The sequence below is a fragment of the Rhinolophus sinicus genome, linkage group LG05, assembly GCF_036562045.2.
Source record: "Rhinolophus sinicus isolate RSC01 linkage group LG05, ASM3656204v1, whole genome shotgun sequence".
NCBI lineage: Eukaryota > Metazoa > Chordata > Mammalia > Chiroptera > Rhinolophidae > Rhinolophus > Rhinolophus sinicus.
Window position 1 is genome coordinate 87935748 of NC_133755.1, and position 20831 is coordinate 87956578.

General features: G+C 41.8%; 1 long non-coding RNA gene and 1 pseudogene across 1 annotated transcript in view; one reads left to right on the forward strand and one right to left on the reverse strand.

Annotated features, from left to right (window-relative positions):
- Positions 1–4104: 4104 nt before the first annotated feature.
- Positions 4105–20831, reverse strand: part of LOC109440036 (patr class I histocompatibility antigen, A-126 alpha chain) — a 221823-nt gene continuing 205096 nt past the window's right edge. The window contains exon 8 of the long non-coding RNA XR_012496585.1: positions 4105–4516. This is a non-coding gene — a long non-coding RNA (patr class I histocompatibility antigen, A-126 alpha chain). The remainder of the gene's footprint in view (positions 4517–20831) is intronic.
- On the forward strand, positions 17612–18348 carry LOC109439827 (transmembrane protein 217; annotated as a pseudogene).

Consider the following 20831-nt stretch of genomic DNA (forward strand, 5'->3'; position numbering starts at 1 on the left):
TTATAACCAACTGTAACAGTAAGCTTAGCATTTTCCTGAGTCCTATGAGTTGTTCTAGCAAATTATTGAACTTGGAACGGGAGACCCCGAACTTAGTACCCATGTCAGACAGAAGTGCAGGTAATGTGAGGGGGACCTGAAATTTGTGACTAGCATCCTAAGTGAGGGCAGCCTGTGGGACAGAGCCTGTAACCTGTGGGGTCTGATGTAACTCCAGGTAGGTGGTATCAGAGTTGAGTTAAAGTGTAGGACACACAGGTGGTGTCCGAGAACCAGAGAATTGGTTCAGTGGAGAGAAAAAAAATCCCTCACCATCCCACAAAGAAATAGTACCAGAGAAACTTCTAGTATCAGATGTTTGCTCCAAGAATTGAAATTAGTCATTCTTTTCACATCCTCTACCTTGAACACCTGAACTCTTTTCCTACATTAGGAAAATTCCACACGTAGAGTCTTGGTGAGAGGCAGAGGCCACTTCACTCCATAAGAGGGAAACCCACTGTCCCCAACACTCTTGCAGCTGGACACGGCATGAGGCCCCACCATCAGGTGACCACATGCCAGACTCTGACTCAGGACGTGGTGACACAGAGGCTGGAACCGAGCAGAATGCATTTGGCAGTAACAACACAGCTGCCAGGAGCAGCAGTGACAGCAGTCATGGCCGCAGGGTCCGGGGTCCACATGGATGTCAGTGGTGTGAGCAGTGACACATCTGCCCAGCAGAAGGGGCAGTGGTTCTCACGTGGGACCTGACCTGGGGGGACTGTGGGTCAATTCCTGGTGTGTGGGCTGAAGCCTGTTCTGTGGCCTTCCCCACAATAGTATTTTGCCAGAATGTTTTACATACACACACACACACACACACACACACACACACACACACACACACGGGCACGCGTGAGGTCGGACAATTATGTTCGTGAACTTGTTGGAACAATGTTACTAACCTTTTTTGATATCAGAGGGATTACTCATTATGAATTTGTACCAACTTGACAAACAGGACAGTTAACCAAGTTTACTATTTGGAAGTGCTGAAAAGGCTGCGTGAAAAAATTAGATGACCTGAACTTTTCACTGACAATTCATGGCTCTTGCATCACAACAATGCACTAGCTCACCTGGCACTGTCTGTGAGGGAGTTTTTAGCCAGTAAACAAATTAAACCCCCTCCCTGCTCACCTGATCTGGTCCCCAATGACTTCTTTCTTTACTCAAAGATAAAGGAAACATTGAAAGAAAGACATTTGATGGCATTCAGGACATCAGGGGTAATATGATGACAGCTCTGATCGCCATTCCAGAAAAAGAGTTCCAAAATTGCTTTGAAGGGTGGACTAGGCTCTGGCATGGGTGCATAACTTCCCAAGGGGAGTACTTCAAAGGTGACCATAGTGATATTCAGCAATGAGGTACGTAGCACTTTTTCTAGGATGAGTTCCCGAACTTAATTGTCTGGCCTCATGTGTGTGCGTCTGTGTGTGTGTGTATGTCTAAATTAGAAAAAAATTAATTCCATTGTTTGCTCCCAGAAATCAATGTGGGGAATAGTTTCAGGAACGAGCATTCACAGATTTTACTATACTGGCCTGTGACCCACTCCTAAATCGCCCACCTGACTCTACCCCATAGTAGAGAGAATGACATGTACCTCCCAACATCACGTCTCATAATAGACGATGTATGTCCTCCCCTTTCTGAGGAAAAACACCTTTAAAAGTGTATTTAAGACCATTCCCCACCCTGACCCCCATCACTGACCTCAGAGGTTCCCAAGCTGGCTGAGCCCCAGGACAGCTTGTGGGCTTGTTACAGACACTCAGGCCTCTCCCAGACCCACCGTCTCAGAGAACCAGACACAAGCCCAGGAGTCGCTTCTGTAACAAGCCCTGCAGGTGAGGCTGACGCACAGCCTGTGGGAATCCTGGTGACGGTCTTGCTACTAAAAGTGTGATCTGAAGACCAGCAGCGGCACCAACCTCCTCATGAATCCAGAGTCTCTGCTCTGCTCCAGACTTTGAGTCTTAACAAGATGTCCAGGGGATTCCGCCCAGGGAAGTTTGGGACTCACTGGTCTACCTGCCTATCGACGTGGGACCAGAACTGTGCCATCTGCACAGGTGTGTGGTCTGATCAGATCACAGCACTGGGGGTCCAGGGTTCAGTCCTGTTCCTTTCTCTTCTACGGCCATCACTCCCTTAGTGACCTCATCTGTGCTGAAGGCTTCAAACATCATTTATATGTGTCACCTCCCAAGTCCATTTCTCTAGCCCGGACATTTCCCCTAATCTCTAGACTCATCTGCCCACTGCCAGTCAGATGACCTCACTTACATTTCTCACAGACATCTCGCTCCAGCATCTTTAAAATCAGTGTCTGTGACACCCCCACCCCTCAGATATACTCCTTCCAGTCTCCCACATCTCTGCTGACAGAAACTCTCCATCCATCTGCTTGAATCCTCTGAGATTCTGGGTGTCCCTGACTCTCACATCCCAGACTGACTCATTAGGAAACGCTGTAATGTCCACCTTCAGGACATACCCAGAACCCCACTCCCACTGTTCCCACCGCTCACCCCCAGTGGCAGCAGGTCCAGCCCAGAACCTTGCAGATTCCTCCAGCTTCCCGATGGTCTCGCTCCCCCAAGTCTGTCCTCAGCACTGCAGCCCCAGCTGTCCTCTAAAAGGAGATCACACCATGTCCTCTTCTGCTCCTAACTGTCCTGTACCTCCCACTCACTCAGAGCACAGCTCACTGCCCTCTACCATCCTCCTGGCCACGTGGTCGGGCCGCACCTGTCTCTTCTCCATCACTCTCTGCTGCAGCCACACCGGCCTCCCTGCTCTTCCCAGAAACCAGACACACTCCTGCCCCAGGGCATTCAAACTGCAGGTTCCCTGCCTGGAAGAACGTCAGACCTCATGTGGTAATTCCTCGTGTCCTTCACATCTTCCCTCAAGGTCAGCTTCCCATTGAGGTCCCCTGAGCACCCAACCAAAACAGCCATCTTTCCTGTCCCCACACCCCACACTCTGGATCCCCTTCCCCACTGCATTTTCCCACAACACTTATCTCCTTCTAACATAAACACCCTCCTCATTTACTGTGCTTATAGGATATAGTCTGTCTCTTCCCACTGGAACAGACGCTACCCAAGTTCAGCCATTTTTCTGACTTTGCTTCAGTGATGTTTCCCAGATGTAGAAATGTCACACATCTGGCACACGCCCAATGTCAGTGAATGGTCAGTGACAGAGCCTCCCTGTTCTAAGGACAGTATCTTTATAAATGTAGCCTCAGGTCAAATGCTGTTTTGTGGCAGCTACAGCACCAAATCCCCTCACACTGGCATCAGGGCCACCTCCACTTTTCTCACAGGTGCTGCTCTCCCCCCTCCCCTCTTCTTTTCTCCCACACCTGCCCTCCTGCTCACCCACTAGAGCTCAGGGCAGGGAGAGAGGGCCGAGCAGAGCAGAATTCCAGCAGGAACTTATCTAACATGAGAAATCACGGGATCCCTCCTCTGCTCATTCCAGAATCTGGTTCCTCTGATACTTTGGGAAAAGATGGAAAGAACCATCAAGCCCTAGAAGGAGGAAAGAGTTGGATGAAGCTGAAAATTCATCTCTCAAGCCACATACTCCTGTGTGCAGGGTCCCCTGGGCCTTGTGGGGACAATGACAGGCAAAACACCTCCTGCTGCTGACAGACAGGGGACACCCAGAGGAGAATGAGACCAGGACGCATAACAAGAACAAACACAGTCACATTCCTCTATAGAAACAACAAACAAACACCTAGAAAAGGGGCCGACGGCCGGGCCAGGCCTGAGCCTTGGTGACCCGGCCACACGAAGCCGTCACTGACAAGACCAGATCTGGGTGATGTTAGAGTCCCTGTGATCACAGGTCCTGGTGGGACAAGGTTCTACTGAAGGGACGAGGACAAAGGGGCAGAGAGGTGACCCTGCCGAGGAGTGACCACGTCAGAGCCCACAATGCACTGAGCCCCGACTGGGCTCAGGCCGCGTCCACGCTCGGTCCTCACAGCCTCTCCTGTCTCCACCTGCAACAGACTCAGCACAGCAAACACACGGATTCTGGGAGGTTCTCAGTGCTTCCATTTATTTCCTCTCCAACTTTAGGATTTTTTTTCCTTCAATTAACCCATCAACCCTTCATGTCAATGTATGAAAAAACAGATTCAATCCAGATTCTTATTTCAACAGGAAGTAAGAAATTGCAGCTCAGTGTAATATGAAGTAAAGGCGGGGATGGAAACAGCCTCTGCTGGAACAGGACAGTGGGTCAGGGAAGAGACTCGGTCAGTGTGGGGAGGGGGCATGGAGGGCAGGGGGCGGGCAGTCTCCCACCTCCTCACATGATGCGAGAGGAATGCAGACACACTCAGATGCCCTTTGCAGAAAGAGAGATCAGAGGTTCCCGTGTCACAAAGCGGGGCATGAACAAATCTCGCATCATCAGTCCCCCACAAGGCAGCTGTCTCACGCTGTAGAAGAAAATAATCATGAACAAATTCAGGTTAGTGGCTGTAAGTGGTGACATTCTCAATAGTCCACTGCTGCTCAAACTGTCCCTAAGAATCCCCAGTACCCAGTCCTGTCCCCTCTGCACCCCCCCCACTTCAGGCCTCCAAGTCTCACCTTTAGAAGCCGTGAGGGACATATCAGAGCCCTGGGCACTGTCACCTCCTGGGGGAGAACAAAACAGGATGTGGTCAGAGCTCACAGCAGATGTGGCTAAAGGAGGAATTATGGGGGTGGCTGAGCTCCCCCAAGGGCTTCCATCTACACTATCCCAAGGGTCTCAGGGATCACCCTCCTCCATACTCACCTGCAGCCTGAGCATAGTTCCCTCCTTTTCCACCTGTGGGAAGAAAACATCACATGAAAAGCCAGGAAGGAGGCAGGGCCATGAGGTCCTAAAGGAATCACCTAGTCCTGGACCCCAGAGAGTTTCCAGAACTGTGATGCAGACCCACCCTGGCATAATCAGGAAACCTGTGGAAAGTACATATGGGGGGACTGGAGCCACCACCCTCCTGGAGTTCTGTCCTCAGCAGGGACCTTCCGCTCTGACCTGTGACTATGGAGAATCAGGTCTCCATCACCAGAATCACCAAGGTGATAAACCTGTCCCTCATTTTCACATGTGCATTAATAAAGTGTTAACAAATAGGGCCCCAGACAGGGAAAGCACACGTGTGTGGATGGTCCTTCCCACTAACGAGGCAGGACACATGTCCACCTGGGGCTTAAAACCCCCCAGTGGGACAAGACACCTCAGTCCCCGCCCCTTCCCTACCTGAGCGCTTCCTCCTCCACAGCACAGCTCCAGTGACCGCAGCTCCAAGGAGGACCAGCCCAGCAACTTTTTTAAATTTTATTAAATTTATTGGGGTGACAATTGTTAGTAAAATTACATAGATTTCAGGTGTACAATTCTGTATTACATCATCTATAAATCCCATTGTGTGTTCACCACCCAGAGTCAGTTCTCCTTCCATCACCATATATTTGATCCCCTTACCCTCATCTCCCACCCCCACCCCCCCCCTTACCCTCTGGCAACCACTAAACTATTGTCTGTGTCTATGAGTTTCTGTTTCTCATTTGTTTGTCTTGTTCTTTTGTTGCTTTTGGTTTATATACCACATATCAGTGAAATCACATGGTTCTCTGCTTTTTCTGTCTGACTTATTTCGCTCAGCATTACACTCTCAAGATCCATCCATGTTGTCACAAATGTTCCTATATCATCTTTTCTTACTGCCGAATAGTATTCCATTGTGTATATATACCACAACTTCTTTATCCATTCATCTATCGAAGGATATTTAGGTTGGTTCCATGTCTTGGCCACCGTAAACAAAGCTGCAATGAACATTGGAGCACACGTGTCTTTATCTCTAAATGTTTTCAGATTTTTTGGGTAGATACCCAGGAGAGGGATTGCTGGGTCATATGGCAATTCTATTCATAATTCTTTGAGGAACCTCCACACTGCCTTCCATAACGGCTGCACCAGTCTGCATTCCCACCAACAGTGTATGAGGGTTCCTTTTTCTCCACAGCCTCTCCAACATTTGTTACTATTTGTCTTGTTGATGATAGCCATTCTGACTGGGGTGAGGTGATATCTCATTGTGGTTTTGATTTGCATTTCTCTGATGATTAGTGATGTTGAGCATTTCTTCATATGTCTATTTGCCATTTGTATGTCCTCTTTGGAGAAATGTCTCTTCAAGTCCTCTGCCCATTTTTCAATTGGGTTGTTTGTTTTTTTGTTGTTGAGTTGCATGAGTTCCTTGTATATTCTGGATACTAGCCCCTTATCGGAGGCACTGTTTGCAAAAATCTTCTCCCATTCAGTTGGTGGCCTCTTTATTTTGTCAATTTCTTTTGCTGTGCAGAAGCTTTTAAGTTTCATATAGTCCCATTCGTTTATTTTAGCTTTTACTTCCATTGCCTTTGGAGTCAAATTCATAAAATGCTCTTTGAACCCAAGGTCCATAACTTTAGTACCTATGTTTTCTTCTATGCAGTTTATTGTGTCAGGTCTTATGCTTAAGTCTTTGATCCATTTTGAATTAACTTTGGTATATGGTGACAAATAGCAGTCCAGTTTCATTCTTTTGCACGTGGCTATCCAATTCTCCCAGCACCATTTATTGAAGAGGCTGTCTTTGCTCCATTGTATGTTTTTAGCTTCTTTGTCAAAAATTATCTGTCCATATTTATGTGGTTTTATTTCTGGGTTCTCAATTCTATTCCATTGGTCTATGTGTCTGTTTTTCTGCCAATACCATGCTGTTTTGATTATTGTAGCCATGTAGCACAAGCCAAAGTCAGGAAGTGTGATACCTCCATTATAGTTCTTTTTTCTTAAGATTGCTTTGGCTATTCGGGGTCTTTTGTGGTTCCAAACAAATCTGATGATTTTTTGTTCTATTTCTTTAAAATATGCCATTGGGATTTTGATGGGGATTGCATTGAATCTGTATATTGCTTTGGGTAATATGGCCATTTTAACTATGTTGATTCTTCCAATCCATGAGCACGGAATGTCTTTCCATTTCTTTGTGTCTTCTTCAATTTCTTTCAAAAAAGTCTTATAGTTTTCAGCATATAGGTCTTTCACATCCTTGGTTAAGTTTATTCCTAGGTATTTTATTCTTTTTGTTGCAATTGCAAAAGGAATTGTTTTTTGTATTTCTTTTTCTGAGATTTCATTGTTAGTATATAGGAAGGCAATGGACTTTTGTGCATTGATTTTGTAGCCGGCAACTTTACTGTATTCGTTGATTGTTTCTAATAGCTTTTTGGTGGAGTCTTTAGGGTTTTCTATATATAGCATCATGTCATCTGCAAAGAGTGATAATTTAACTTCTTCATTCCCAACTTGGATGCCTTTTATTTCTTTCTCTTGCCTGATTGCTCTGGCAAGGACTTCCAACACGATGTTGAAAAGCAGAGGTGATAGAGGACATCCTTGTCGTGTTCCTGAACGTAGAGCAAAGGGCTTCAGTTTTTCTCCATTAATTATGAGATTAGCAGAGGGCTTGTCATATATGGCCTTTATTATGTTAAGGTATTTTCCTTCTATACCTATTTTATTAAGTGTTTTAATCATAAATGGATGTTGTATCTTGTCAAATGCTTTTTCTGCATCAATTGATATAATCATATGATTTTTGTCCTTTATTTTGTTTATGTGATGTATCACATTGATGGATTTGCGTATGTTGAACCATCCTTGTGCCCCGGGGATGAACCCCACTTGGTCGTGATGAATAATCTTTTTAATGCATTGTTGTATTCGATTTGCTAGAATTTTATTTAGGATTTTTGCATCGGTATTCATCAGAAATATTGGTCTGTAGTTTTCTTTTTTTGTGCTGTCCTTACTAGGTTTTGGTATCAGGGTAACGTTGGCCTCATAAAATGAGTTGGGGAGTACTGTTTCTTCTTCAATTTTTTGGAAGAGTTTGAGCAGGATTGGTATTAGATCCTCTTTGAAGGTTTGGTAGAATTCACTAGTGAAGCCACCTGGTCCCGGACTTTTGCTTTTGGGAAGGTTTTGGATGACTGATTCAATTTCGTTACTGGTGATCGGTCTGTTTAGATTTTCCAGTTCTTCATGGTTCAGCCTTGGAAGGCTATATGTTTCTAAGAACTTATCCATTTCTTCTAGGTTGTTGAATTTGGTGGCATATAGTCCTTCATAGTATTCTTGGATGATCCTTTGTATTTCTGTGGTGTCCGTGATAACTTCCCCTTTTACATTTCTGATTTTGTTAATCAGTGTCTTCTCTCTTTTTATCTTTGTGAGTCTAGCCAAGGGTTTGTCAATTTTGTTAATCTTCTCAAAGAACCAGCTCTTTGTCACATCAATTTTTTCTATTGTCTTTTTGTTCTCTATTTCATTTAGTTCTGCTCTAATTTTTGTTATTTCCTTTCTTCTGCTGACCTTGGGTTTTACTTGTTCTTCTTTTTCTAGTTCTTTAAGGTGTAACATGAGGTTATTTATTTGGGAGTTTTCTTGTTTCTTGAGATAGGCCTGTAATGAGATAAATTTCCCTCTTAAAACTGCTTTCGCTGCATCCCAAAAATTTTGGTAGGATGTATTTTCATTGTCATTTGTTTCTATGTATCTTTTGATCTCTCTTCTAATTTCTTCTTTGACCCAGTCCTTCTTTAAAAGTATGTTGTTTAGTCTCCATGTATTTGTGTTTTTTCCCGCTTTCTTTTTACAGTTGATATCCAATTTCAAAGCCTTGTGATCAGAGAATATGCATGGTATGATTTCAATCTTCTTAAATTTGTTGAGACTGATTTTATGTCCCAATATATGGTCTATTTTGAGAATGTTCCATGTACACTAGAAAAGAATGTATAGTCTGATGTTTTAGGATGAAGTGCTCTATAAATGTCAATTATGTCCATTTCTTCTAATGTGTCACATAGGGCTACTATTTCGTTATTTATTTTCTGTTTGGATGATCTATCCATAGCTGTCAATGATGTATTTAAGTCCCCTAGTATAATTGTGTTTTGGTCAATTTCTCCCTTTAGTTCTGTTAGTGGTTGCTTGGTGTATTTCGGTGCTCCCTGATTGGGGGCATAAATATTGATGACTGTTATGTCTTCTTGTTGTACAGTCCCCTTCACCATTATGAAATGTCCATCTTTGTCTCTTGTTATCTTTTTCACCTTGAAGTCTGTTTCATCTGATATCATTATGGCTACACCTGATTTTCTCTGGGCACCATTTGCTTGGAGTGTCAATTTCCACCCTTTCACTTTGAGTCTATGCTTGTCCGTGTAGCTGAGATGTGTCTCTTGGAGACAGCATATGGTTGGGTTTAGTTTTTTGATCCAATCTGCTACTCTGTGCCTTTTTATTGGTGAGTTCAGTCCATTTACATTTAGGGTGATTATTGATATGTGAGGAATTCCTGTCATTCTATCTTTAGTTTTCTGGTAAGGCTGTGTCTCCATTGTTTCTTTGCCTTTTCGTTGTTGTCTATTATTTCTGTGTGGTGGTATTCTATGATGTTTCCCTCTTTTTCTTCTTTTATTTCAGTATATATTTCAGTTCTGGATTTTTTTTGAGTGGTTACCCTTAAGTTTATGTAAAAGAAAGTTTGATATTTAGAGTATTCCATTTTCTTCAGCACGCTTACTTTCTCCATTCCCATATTCCGGTTCAGGCCTTTACTCTCCCCCTTTTTGAGTTGTGGTTGCCACAAATTGTCCCTGTTGATGGTGGTCGAATAGCCTCCTTTAATATTTCTTGTAGTGCAGGTCGTGTATTAGAAAATTCCCTCAGCTTCTGTATGTCTGGAAAGGTCTTTATTCCTCCTTCATATCTAAAGGATATCTTTGCTGGATATATTATTCTTGGCTCATGATTTCTCTCTTTCAATAGTTTGAATATTTGGTTCCACTCCCTCCTGGCTTGTAGAGTTTCTGCTGAAAAACCTGATGATAATCTAATGGGCTTTCCTTTGTAAGTTACCGTCTTCTTTTCCCTGGCTGCCTTGAGGATTCTTTCTTTGTCGTTGATTTTAGACAGCTTCAATACAATGTGCCTTGGAGAAGGCTTGTTGGGATTGAGGTAACTAGGTGTTCTATTTGCTTCTTGGATTCGAGGGTCCAGTTCTGTCCACAAATTTGGGAAGTTCTCATCGACAATTTGTTTGAATATATTCTCTGTTCCCTTCTCTCTTTCTTCTCCTTCTGGTATGCCCATTATTCTTATATTGCTCTTTCTGATGGAGTCTGAAAGTTCTTGTAGAGTTCTTTCATTTCGTTTAAGTCTCAAGTCTCTTTCTTCTTCTATCTGTGTCATTTCCAGGTTTCTATCTTCGATGTCACTGATTCTTTCCTCCATCTGGTCAACTCTACTACCTAAGCTGGTTATTTCATTCTTAATTTCTTCTATTGAGGTCTTAATCTCCAGAAATTCTATTTGGTTCTTTTTTAAAATTTCAATCTCTTTCGTAAAATGCTCATGCTGTTCTTTAATTGAGTTTCTGAGTTCATTTAACTGCCTATCTGTGTTTTCTTGTATCTCGTTGAGTTTTTTCAGAACTGCAATCTTGAATTCTCTGTCATTTAAGTCACATATTTCTGTATCTTTAAGTGCCTTCTCTGGAGATTTTTCACTTTCTTTCTGAGCTATCTTGTTGCTTTGGTTATTCATGGCGATTCCTGGTTTACTATTTCTCTTCCTAGACATCTACAGGAGTGACTTCTGCAACAGGTTGATAGAAAGCGGTCTTTCTTTTGTTTGCCAGTACTTGTTGGTAGAATGTTTTATTATTTCTCCAACTGCAACTTATTTTTCTTCTCCCACATGGTAGTGCTATGTTTTCTCTGCACTATTCCAACTTCTCACACAATGGGAGGATTCCCTGGGAGACGGGCTTCTCCTCTGTTAATAGTTCGTCTAGGTCACAGGGCGCAGTGTCCCGGTGGGTATGCGGAGAGCTTTTGTTGTTGCAAAGCTCTTCCAGCTCCTGATTCAGAGCCCATAAGTTTCAGCAGTTCTGTTTACTTCTGCAGGGGTCCGCCCAGATAGGTGGGGTCTGGGGCGGGGTGAGTTGTGAGAGGTCACCCAGAGCAATGGCTGCGACCACCACCACAACCGGTTCTGCTTCCACAGCTCTCTCCCCTTTGCCGGAACTAGTTGGGCTGTGAATTTGTGTCTGTGGGCCACAGTTCTCAAATATAGCAAATTTTCTGTTGTTTTGATCTGACACTGCTACTGTTTCGCTTCTAGCACCAGGCAGGTGGGGACGGGGCGAGCTCTGGGAGGGGAGGGAGGGGGCGGCTAGTCTCAGTGCCTAAGGCTCCGTTCTCTGCTCTGCAGTGAGGACTTAAACCACAGTTTTCAGCCTTTTTCCCTCAGTCTTTTCTCTGAGGTCTCTGCCGTGAGAGTTGGGTTCAGCCATGTTATATGCTGTCCCCTCAGCCCTGTGGAGCCCTGGCGGAGCCCTAGCAGTCAGATCTCCCGCAGCTGCGGTAGTTCCGGGAAGCAGCGAGCTCGGAGCACTGAGCTAGGTCTGCGTCCTGCACCGCGTGGCTCCGTCTCCGCGCACTTCTCCCTTTCCTCCTCTCCCCACTCGGCGAATCTCCCACCTGTAGGTGATTTCAGTAGGTAGTGGGCCTCTTCGTCTGGCCTGTCTGCTGTGCAGGGAGTCCTTTGTGGAGTTTTTATTGTTCGATTCTTTCAAAATTCCAGGGGAGCTTTACAGAGGCTCACCTCACACCGCCATTTTTCCGGAACTGGAACCCCAAAATTTTAATGCGCATTTTAGAATAGAAGGAGGAAGTTTGCCGTCTGTTTCAAGTGGGTAAGAGTCAGTAAACACAGCAGGGTCAATTACACCACAGGGACATTTGTTGTGAGACTAGTATTTATTTATTTTATAACTGAAAGTTTGGTTTGTCTTTTTCCATCCTTGTTTCTCCTTAGGGAACTCAGGTATCCTGAATTGGATTACTCATAATCCCATGCCATAAAAAACAGACATCATTAATGGAATGCATGGTCCACTTTTATTAACTAATTTATTTGTTGATTTAATTAATTTTTATTAAAACCAACATTAATGTACATCATACACCCCATATCTGTGAATAAATGTATGAAAGGGTGCTAAGTGAATTTTTTTTATGTAGAAAAAAACACTGCAAGAAAGCCAATCAAAACGAATAGTGATTTTTTTTTTTACTAATCACTAGAGATTAAATGATGAGCAAGAAAATCTATTTGCATAATGGGAAATATATTCAATGGTAGTTATCCAATTTGTAGCATGCCACGTGGGTAAACCAGGTCAATAGCACCCTTTATATTTACACAGATAATCTATTCAGATACATAGCAGGAGATACTGGCATGGCAGCCAGCCTTCTTGCTGCACCTTCACTCCAGAGTGTTTTAGTTCTTATTCTTGGGGTGATATTCATATGACCATCACGGTTCCCATGGAACTTTGCTTTCTGGCTGTAAGACAATCTATTTATCATTTATATTTCAGCCTTATTATTAAATCTTTCAGCCTTATTACCTTAGTTTTGGTGGTAAATTCCTAATTATTGAGGCTTATTAACTTAAATTTTATTCTCCACAGCATTTTTTCCAGTTTTATTGAGAAATAATTGACATAGATCATTGTATAAGTTTAAGGTGTACAGCAGGATGGTTTGATTCACATATATTGCAAAATGATTACTACAATAGTTTCAGCTAACATCCATCTTCTTACCGTGTTTCCCCAAAAATAAGACATAACTGGAAAATAAGTCATAGCATGATTTTTCAGGATGACATCCCCTGAACATCAGCCCTAATACATCTTTTGGAGCAAAACTTAATATAAGACCCGGTTTTATTTTCAGGGAAACACGGTGTATAGATACAATAAAAAGAAAAGAAAGAAAAAAAGAAACGAGGTAAAATTTTTTCTCCTTATGATAACTCTTAGGATTTATTCTCTTAACAACTTTCCTATACATCATGCAGCATTGTTAGCTATAGTGATTATGTTGTACATTACATCCCTAGTACTTACTTATCTTATAACTGGAATTTTGTACCATTTGACCACCCTCATCCAATTCCCTCTTCCCTCACCCTTCACCTCTGGTAACCACAAGTCTGATCTCTTTTTCTATCAGTTTGGTTGGTTCCTCTTTTCCTTCTTTTGTCTTTTTCTTTCTTTTTTTCTTTTCTTTTTTTAAGATTCCACATGTAAGTGAGATCACACAGTATTTGTCTGGGTCTATCTGACTTATTTCACTTAGCATAATGCCTTCAAAGTCATAATGCCTGTTGGTATGTCTTTTTTGGAGAAATGTCTATTCAAGTCCTTTGCCCATTTTTTAAATTGGTTATTTGTTTTTTGCTATTGAGTTGTATGATTTCTTTACGTATTTTAAATATTAACTCCTTATCAGATTTATGTTTTGTGAACATATATTTCCATTCCAAACCTTGTCTTTTCACTTTGTTAATGGTTTCTTTTGCTGTGCAGAAGCCTTTTAGTTTGATGTAGTCCCACTTGTTTATTTTTTATTTTGTTGCTTGTGCTTTAGGTGTCATATCCAAAAAGTCATTACCAAGACCTATGTCAAGGAGCTTTATTCCTATGTTTATCTTTCTAGGAGTTTCATGATTTGAGGTCTTACATTTAAGTCTTTAATCCATTTTGAGTTGATCTTTGTGAGTGGTGTAAGGGGTTCAGTTTTATTCTTTTGCATTTGAATATCCAATTATCCAGCACTATTTATTGAAGTGACTTTCTTTTCTATTCTTGGGTCCCTTGTCAAATATTACTTGACCATATATGTTGGGTTTATTTCTCGGCTCTTGATTCTTTTCATTGATCTATTTGTCTGTTTTTATATCAGTATTGTTTTGATAAATATAAGCTTTACAATATAGTCTGAAATCAGGATGTGTAATGCCTCCGCTTTGTTCTTTTTTCTCAGGATTTCTTTGGCTATTTTGATTTTTTTGTGGTTCCACATAAATTTTAGCAGTGTTTTTTTCTATTAATATAAAAAATGCAATTGGAATATTGATAGGGATTGCATAATGGAAAATATATTTAGTAGTAGCTATCCAATTTGTAGCATGCCAAGTAGGTAAACAAGGCAATAAATGACTTTCGGTAGTACTAAATTTTAACAATATTAATTCTTCCAATATGTACATGGGATTTCCATGGCCAACTTTTATTTACCAATTTATTTGTGTGTTTTTTATACTATACTGAGCACTTCTAACTGCCCTCATTCAACCCAAGGAATGGAAGACTAACTATTATTCACATTTATCTATATGCCCCTTCTCTATCCCAAACCCTGCACTTCAAAGGTAAGCACTATCTCATTTTATGTTTATTATTTCCTTAATTTTTAAATAAACTTTAATCTACATATACATGTAGGCCAAACAATATATTAAGTTTTAGTTGTATTGAATTTTACAAAAGTATTAATATACAACATGCTTTCAATTTAGAGAAATAATTTAGCTGGGTGTATAGTGAGTCCTAGGTTGGCAGTTATTTTCTTTTAGCACGTTTATAATTCCACTGGATTTTGGTTTCCTTTAGAAGCCTAATCGTTGCTCTCATGAATAAAAATACCCTCAGCTGCATATTGTTTTTTTTAAAGATTTTATTGGGGAAGGAGAACAGGACTTTATTGGGGAACACTGTGTACTTCCAGGCCTTTTTTTCCAAGTCAAGTGTTGTCCTTTTCAATCTCAGTTGTGGAGGGTGCTGTTCAGCTTCAAGTTGTTGTTCTTTCAGTCTTAGTTGTGGAGGGTGCAGCTCAGCTCCGGGTCCAGTTGCCATTGCTAGTTGCAGGGGGCAGAGCCCACCATCCCTTGCGGGAGTCGAGGAGTTGAACTGGCAACCTTGTGGTTGAGAGCCCACTGGCCCATGTGGGAATCAAACCGGCAACCTTCGGAGTTAGGAGCACGGAGCTCCAACCGCCTGAGCCACCGGGCCGGCCCCTCAGCTGCATTTTGAGAATGTATTTTAGTATTTGGTGTTCAACAGAATGAGTACCAAATGTCTAGGTGTAGATTTCCTCTTATTCATCCTACTAGCAATCAGGATTCTTGAATCTGCGTAGACATGTTTTTCAGTTGTGCAAATCCTTAGCTATTATCTCTTCAAATATGCTACCCAATTCTCTTTCCTCCCTCCTTCCTTCTCTCTCACTCTCTCTGAATCAGAACATCTTATTATATCATTTTTGTCTCTTAACTTCTCATCCATATTTTTAATCTTTTCATTTCTCTGTGCTACATTCTGGATAATTTCTTTCGATTTATCCTCTGGTTAAGTAATTATCACTTCATCTGCGTCCAATCTTTTACCCAATGCCTACTGTATTTTTAATTTCAGATATCGAGTTTTCTATTTCTAGAAATTCTATCTGATTCTCTTTGAAACACATTAGGTTATTTTCTATGGTTTCCTATTCCTACGTAGTTTTCAATATTATCTTTTAAATTTATTTAAATGCAGTAATCAAAGGAAAGTATGACACATGCTACAATGTAGGTGAACCTGAGGACATTATGCTAGGGGAAACAAACCAGTCGCAAAAAGACAAATACTGTATTATCCTACTTTACTACTCTGAATATATCATACCAGATTTATCATATATCATATCCAAAGTAGTAAAATTCATTGAATCAGAAACTAGAATGGTGATTGCCAGAGGCTGGAGGGAAGGGGAAATAGGGAATTGTTTAATGAGTATAGAATTTTAGTTTTGCAAGAAGAAAAAGTTCTGGAGATTGGCTGCACAACAATGTGAATATAATTAACACTGTTGAACTGTACACGTAAAAATGGTTAAGATGGTAAATATTATGGTATGTGTATTTTACCACAATTAAAAATAAAATTAGAAAGTAATGCAAAAAAAGTAGCAATTATAATTGTTTCATAATCTATATTCTTGCAGTTGTGTTTCTATTGTGTTATTTCTGTTGGTTCTCACTCACAGTGCCTTGCTCCTTGTTTGCTTTGTTATTTTTTACTATGTACTAGTCACTGTCTCTGTAAAATTTCTAATGGAGATTCTTTGAGGACCAAGACAAAGATGCATTCTTCCAGAGAGGATGTGAGTTTGCTTTTGCCGGCACTTAGAGACACTTCCAGTTTAGGGCGACTTTAAACTAGACTTATGACTTAAAAAAGTGTTTTGAATGATTCATGTCATTTAGGCTACAAATCCACGAAAAGACTAGCTATGATCATAATGTCTCAAGGAGAGTTTCCCTCCCCCCATAAATTCAGTGTACTGCTAAGTTAACTTTCCTTGGAACCTCTTTGGGAGAAAGCTGTGAGGGCAGGTTTACTTCTTATTCACCTTCAATCATATCACTTTGGGGGGAGGGGGGTCAATGACCAATATAGGGAAGGCCTTCAAACAGATTACCCATCTTGGCAGACGCTGAGCTTTGATTTCATTTGTTCTTACTCTGCAGAACCCACTCATAAATGAAATTCAAGTTTGGCAAGATTGGCAAATATCCTCAGAGCAAAATTGATTTCCGTGCTTTCTTGCTTGTCCCAGTTCTTAAACTCCTATGGACTTTGGCTTTCTACCTCTTACCTCCTACCTTGTCAGCACTTCTCTGCTCTTAAGAATATTTTAAAACTATTTTATCCAGCATTTTTAGTTGTTTTTAGCAGCAAGTTGGCCCCCAAAACCTAACCAATCAGAAATCCTCTAGTTTTTAAAAAGTTTCCTTCCATTGTTTTCTGTTCTACTTATTTTCTCCCTTCTATTTTTTGTTGTTCTTATTGTTGTTGTTGTTTTTCCCTAACTTCTTGAGTTGAACACTTAGCTCATTACTGATTTTCCTTTTCTATTACAAGGCTTTTCTATCCTAAGGCTTTCAATTTTCCATAAAGTACACATTTCGTTATGTTCCTTAAGTTTTGATTTGTAGTGGAGGAGTGATTACTCAAAGCCCCCTGTTTTCATCAGCTCCTCACCCCAGCAGGGCTATCCTGCTGCCCAGATTTTTCTCCTAAGGAGACCTGCAGTCAAGGTTGAACAAGTGCTGCCAATTTTCCCCATGAGGGGGCAGCAATGGTCGCCCAAGGCAAAGCTAGGAAAGATCATTTAAACTACCTTTTTCTGCTCAGTGTTTTCCAATCCTGGCTACATATGAAAATCACTAGGAAGTTTTGAAAAATTCTGATATTTGGGACCCACCTAGAAAATGTTCTAATTGGTCTGAGATAGGGCCTGGGCCTCTTACTTTCAGTGATTTTAATGTGAAGACGAGTTGAGAACCACTCCTGTAATTGATCTGCTCGCTGCCACCAGACTGCATCCTCCCTCCTCCCCACTCCCACTCCCATTCAATTGTAAACAGTTTTCTGTCTTCCTACAGTTATTTCCTGGTTTCATATTTCTCTCTGTCATTTCTCCTTTAGGACTGGAGGCAGACACCCTGGTAATTTAATTTACCACATGGATAGGAACCAGAATTCCCCCTTATATTGTTTGTCTCCACAGGAACTCTCAGCATGAGACAGAAACACTGGTGTGGGATGACGGCCAAAACAGGCACCGTGTTAGCAGGGGTTTTTACCATCGTAGCCACTGACATGTACGTCATCTTCGAACAGAAGCCACTGAGGAGCAGCAATTGCACTGAGGTTAACCAATGGAACAAGAGCGTAATTCTCCTGATACGTCAGTTCCTCATCTGTTGGAGTTTGAATATCGTCCTCTTCCTGTCTTGCATCACCAGCATCATCAGCTGCTTGCTCATATCCTCAGTACACGCCCAGATGTGCAGGGGCTTGGTGATCTACATCACCTGGATCTTCTTCTATGAAACTGTGAACATCGTACTACAAATCCTTACCGACAATGACACCAGCATTGGGGAGGTCAGAGTCATGCGCTGGTTTGGCTTGGTGTCCCGTGTATTCATGCACTGTTTCTGGATGTTCTCTGTCACCACTTATGCCCACATAATCTACAAAAGTAAAGCCCAGGGCAATATAATTTTCTACAACAGACATATTTCTGCAGGCAGTAGAGAGTTCCCGTGGCAGAAATCAAAGATTATCAACTTTACCCGCCATTATAATGAATAATTCTGGCCCTTTTCTCTCCCGTGAGCAGTAGATCTCCCAGGTTCTCATAATAGTTCTATTTCCCATCTCTTTCACTTTTGCTGGCCTGTTCAGGTAGACACCCTATTGCCACCCTTTGGCCAATGTGGAGAGAACTCCTGCTCACTGAGGATGGTTACTTAAAGGACATTGTCATTTATCAAGCACTCCTGGAGTTCTCCTTCCTTTTCTGGTCAGTACCACCTTCTTGGTCAAAATAAAGAGGGCGAGGGAGTGAAATGAAGCTGAATTGCAGTCAGCAAGCCTTTCACCTCGGTATGTCTTCATCAGCCTTCAACCCAGAGCTCTCTAGTGTAACCCTGGGACAGGCGTATCTGTATGTGTACCTCAGATTGCATAAAGGATTCTGTCAGTGACTTTGTGCTGTAGTTTTTCTTCCTATGTCCTCTATGCTATATTCCAGATAAGTAAAAGAATAAAAATAGAGAAAAATCATTCTTCCTTTTCTGTTTTGAATCCCCCTTTTCCAAATTTGTGAAATAGTGCAAAAGACACTTACTTGGTTCATCAAAAGGGACTTGCTAAACTTTTCTGTGTCTGCCACTGTGTCTGGACACTGGAGGAGGATGCAAGAAAACTGTAAGATTTGAGGCCTGACCTTGAGCATTTTGCAGTTATGAATCACTTAGCCAACCATATGAGACAGTACAAGATTACACATTATCACAGATCAAGAAAGTTCACTTTGGGGCCCATCTGGTGGCTCAGGCAGTTGGACCTCCGTGCTCCTAACACCAAAGGCTGCCAGTTTGATTCCCACTGGGCCAGTGGGCTCTCAACCACAAGGTTGCCGGTTCGACTCCTCGACTCCCACAAGGGTCAATGGGCTGTGCTCCCTGCAACTAAAATTGAACACGGCACCTTGAGCTGAGCTGCTGCTGAGCTCCCGGATGGTTCAGTTGGTTGGAGCGCGTCTTCTCAACCACAAGGTTGCCGGTTCGACTCCGGCAAGGGATGGTGGGCTGCACCCCCTGCAACTAAGAACAGCAACCTGACCTGGAGTTGAACTGCACCCTCCACAAGTACGATTGAAGGGACAGCACCTTGACTTGGAAAGAATCCTGGAAGTACACACTGTTCCCCAATGAAGTCCTGTTCCCCTTCCCCAATAAAATCTTAAAAACAAACAAACAAATAAACAAACAAAAAGACAAAAAAAAGAAACTTCACTTTGTTTTCAGGTTTAGAAACTATCAGAGCAGCTTAAGCCAAGAGAGAAGACAAATTGAGGAAACTTCTACTTCAAACAGTTTATATTATTTTAAGTGTCCATTTAATAGCTTTCTTGAGACATAATTGACATATGATAACATATAAAGTTTAAAGTATATAATTTGACATAAGTATATCCCAGTGAAACCATTACCACGATTGAGCTCATGAACATGTGTGTTACCTGCAAATGTTTTCTCAGAATCCCTGCCTCCCGCCCCTCCCTGCGCTCCACACCCCACATCACAAGGTACTGATTTGCTGTCACTATATATTAGTGTGCATTTTCTAGAATGTTACACAAGTGAATTCATACAGTACGTACTCTTTTTTTGTCTGTCTTCTTTCACTCAGCCTGATGCCTCTAGACTCATCCATGTCGTTATATATATTAATAGTTTGCTCTTCCTTGCTGAGCAGATGCCATGGCAGGAGTGTACCACAGTCTGTTTATCCATTTGCCCAATGAAGGGCATGTGTGGTTGCAGTTTGGGGCCATTATGAATAAAAACACTATAAGCATCTGTGTACAAGACTTTGTATGGATTTAAGATTTCATTTATCTCAGGTAAATACCATTTTGTTTTTTAAAGAAACTGGCAATATTTTTTCTAGAGTGGCTTACAATTTTGCATTCCCAGTAACATTACATGAGAATTCCAGTTTCTCCACGTCCTTGCCAGCCTTAGTACAGATGATAAGTTTTTCATTTTAACCATTTTGATAGGTGTATAGTGGTATTTCATTGGGGTTTTAACCTGGGTTCTCTAACGACAAATGATGCTGAGCATCTTTTCATGTGCTCATTTAGCTCCTTATATCTCTTTTGGGCAACAAGTGTGTTCAAATCTTTTGCCCATTTTTTAAAAATTAGGCTGTTTGTTTTTTTTGTTGTTGAGTTTGGGGAGTTATTTATACTTTCTTTCTTTTTCTTTTTTCTTTTTTTTTTTATTTTTAAGATTTTATTGGGGAAGGGGAACAGGACTTTATTAGGGAACAGTGTGTATTTCCAAGACTTTCGTGGGGAACAGTTCGTTTTTCCCAGGACCCATCAGCTCCAAGTCAAGTTGTTGTCCTTTCAATCTTAGTTTTGGAGGATGCAGCTCAGCTCCAAGTCCAGTCACCATTTTCAATCTTGTTGGGGGAATTGAACCAGCAACCTTGTTTTTGAGACCATGCGCTCTAACCAACTGAGCCATCCAGCACCTGGGAGCTCAGCGGTAGCTCAGCGGCAGCTCGTTGTCTTCACTCTAGTTGCTGAGGGTACAGCTCACTGGCCCATGTGGGAATCCAACTGGCAATCCTGTTGCTCAGAGCTCGTGCTCTAACCAATTGAGCGATTCGGCCGCCCTATATTTTCTAAATACAAATCCTTTATCAGGTATATGAC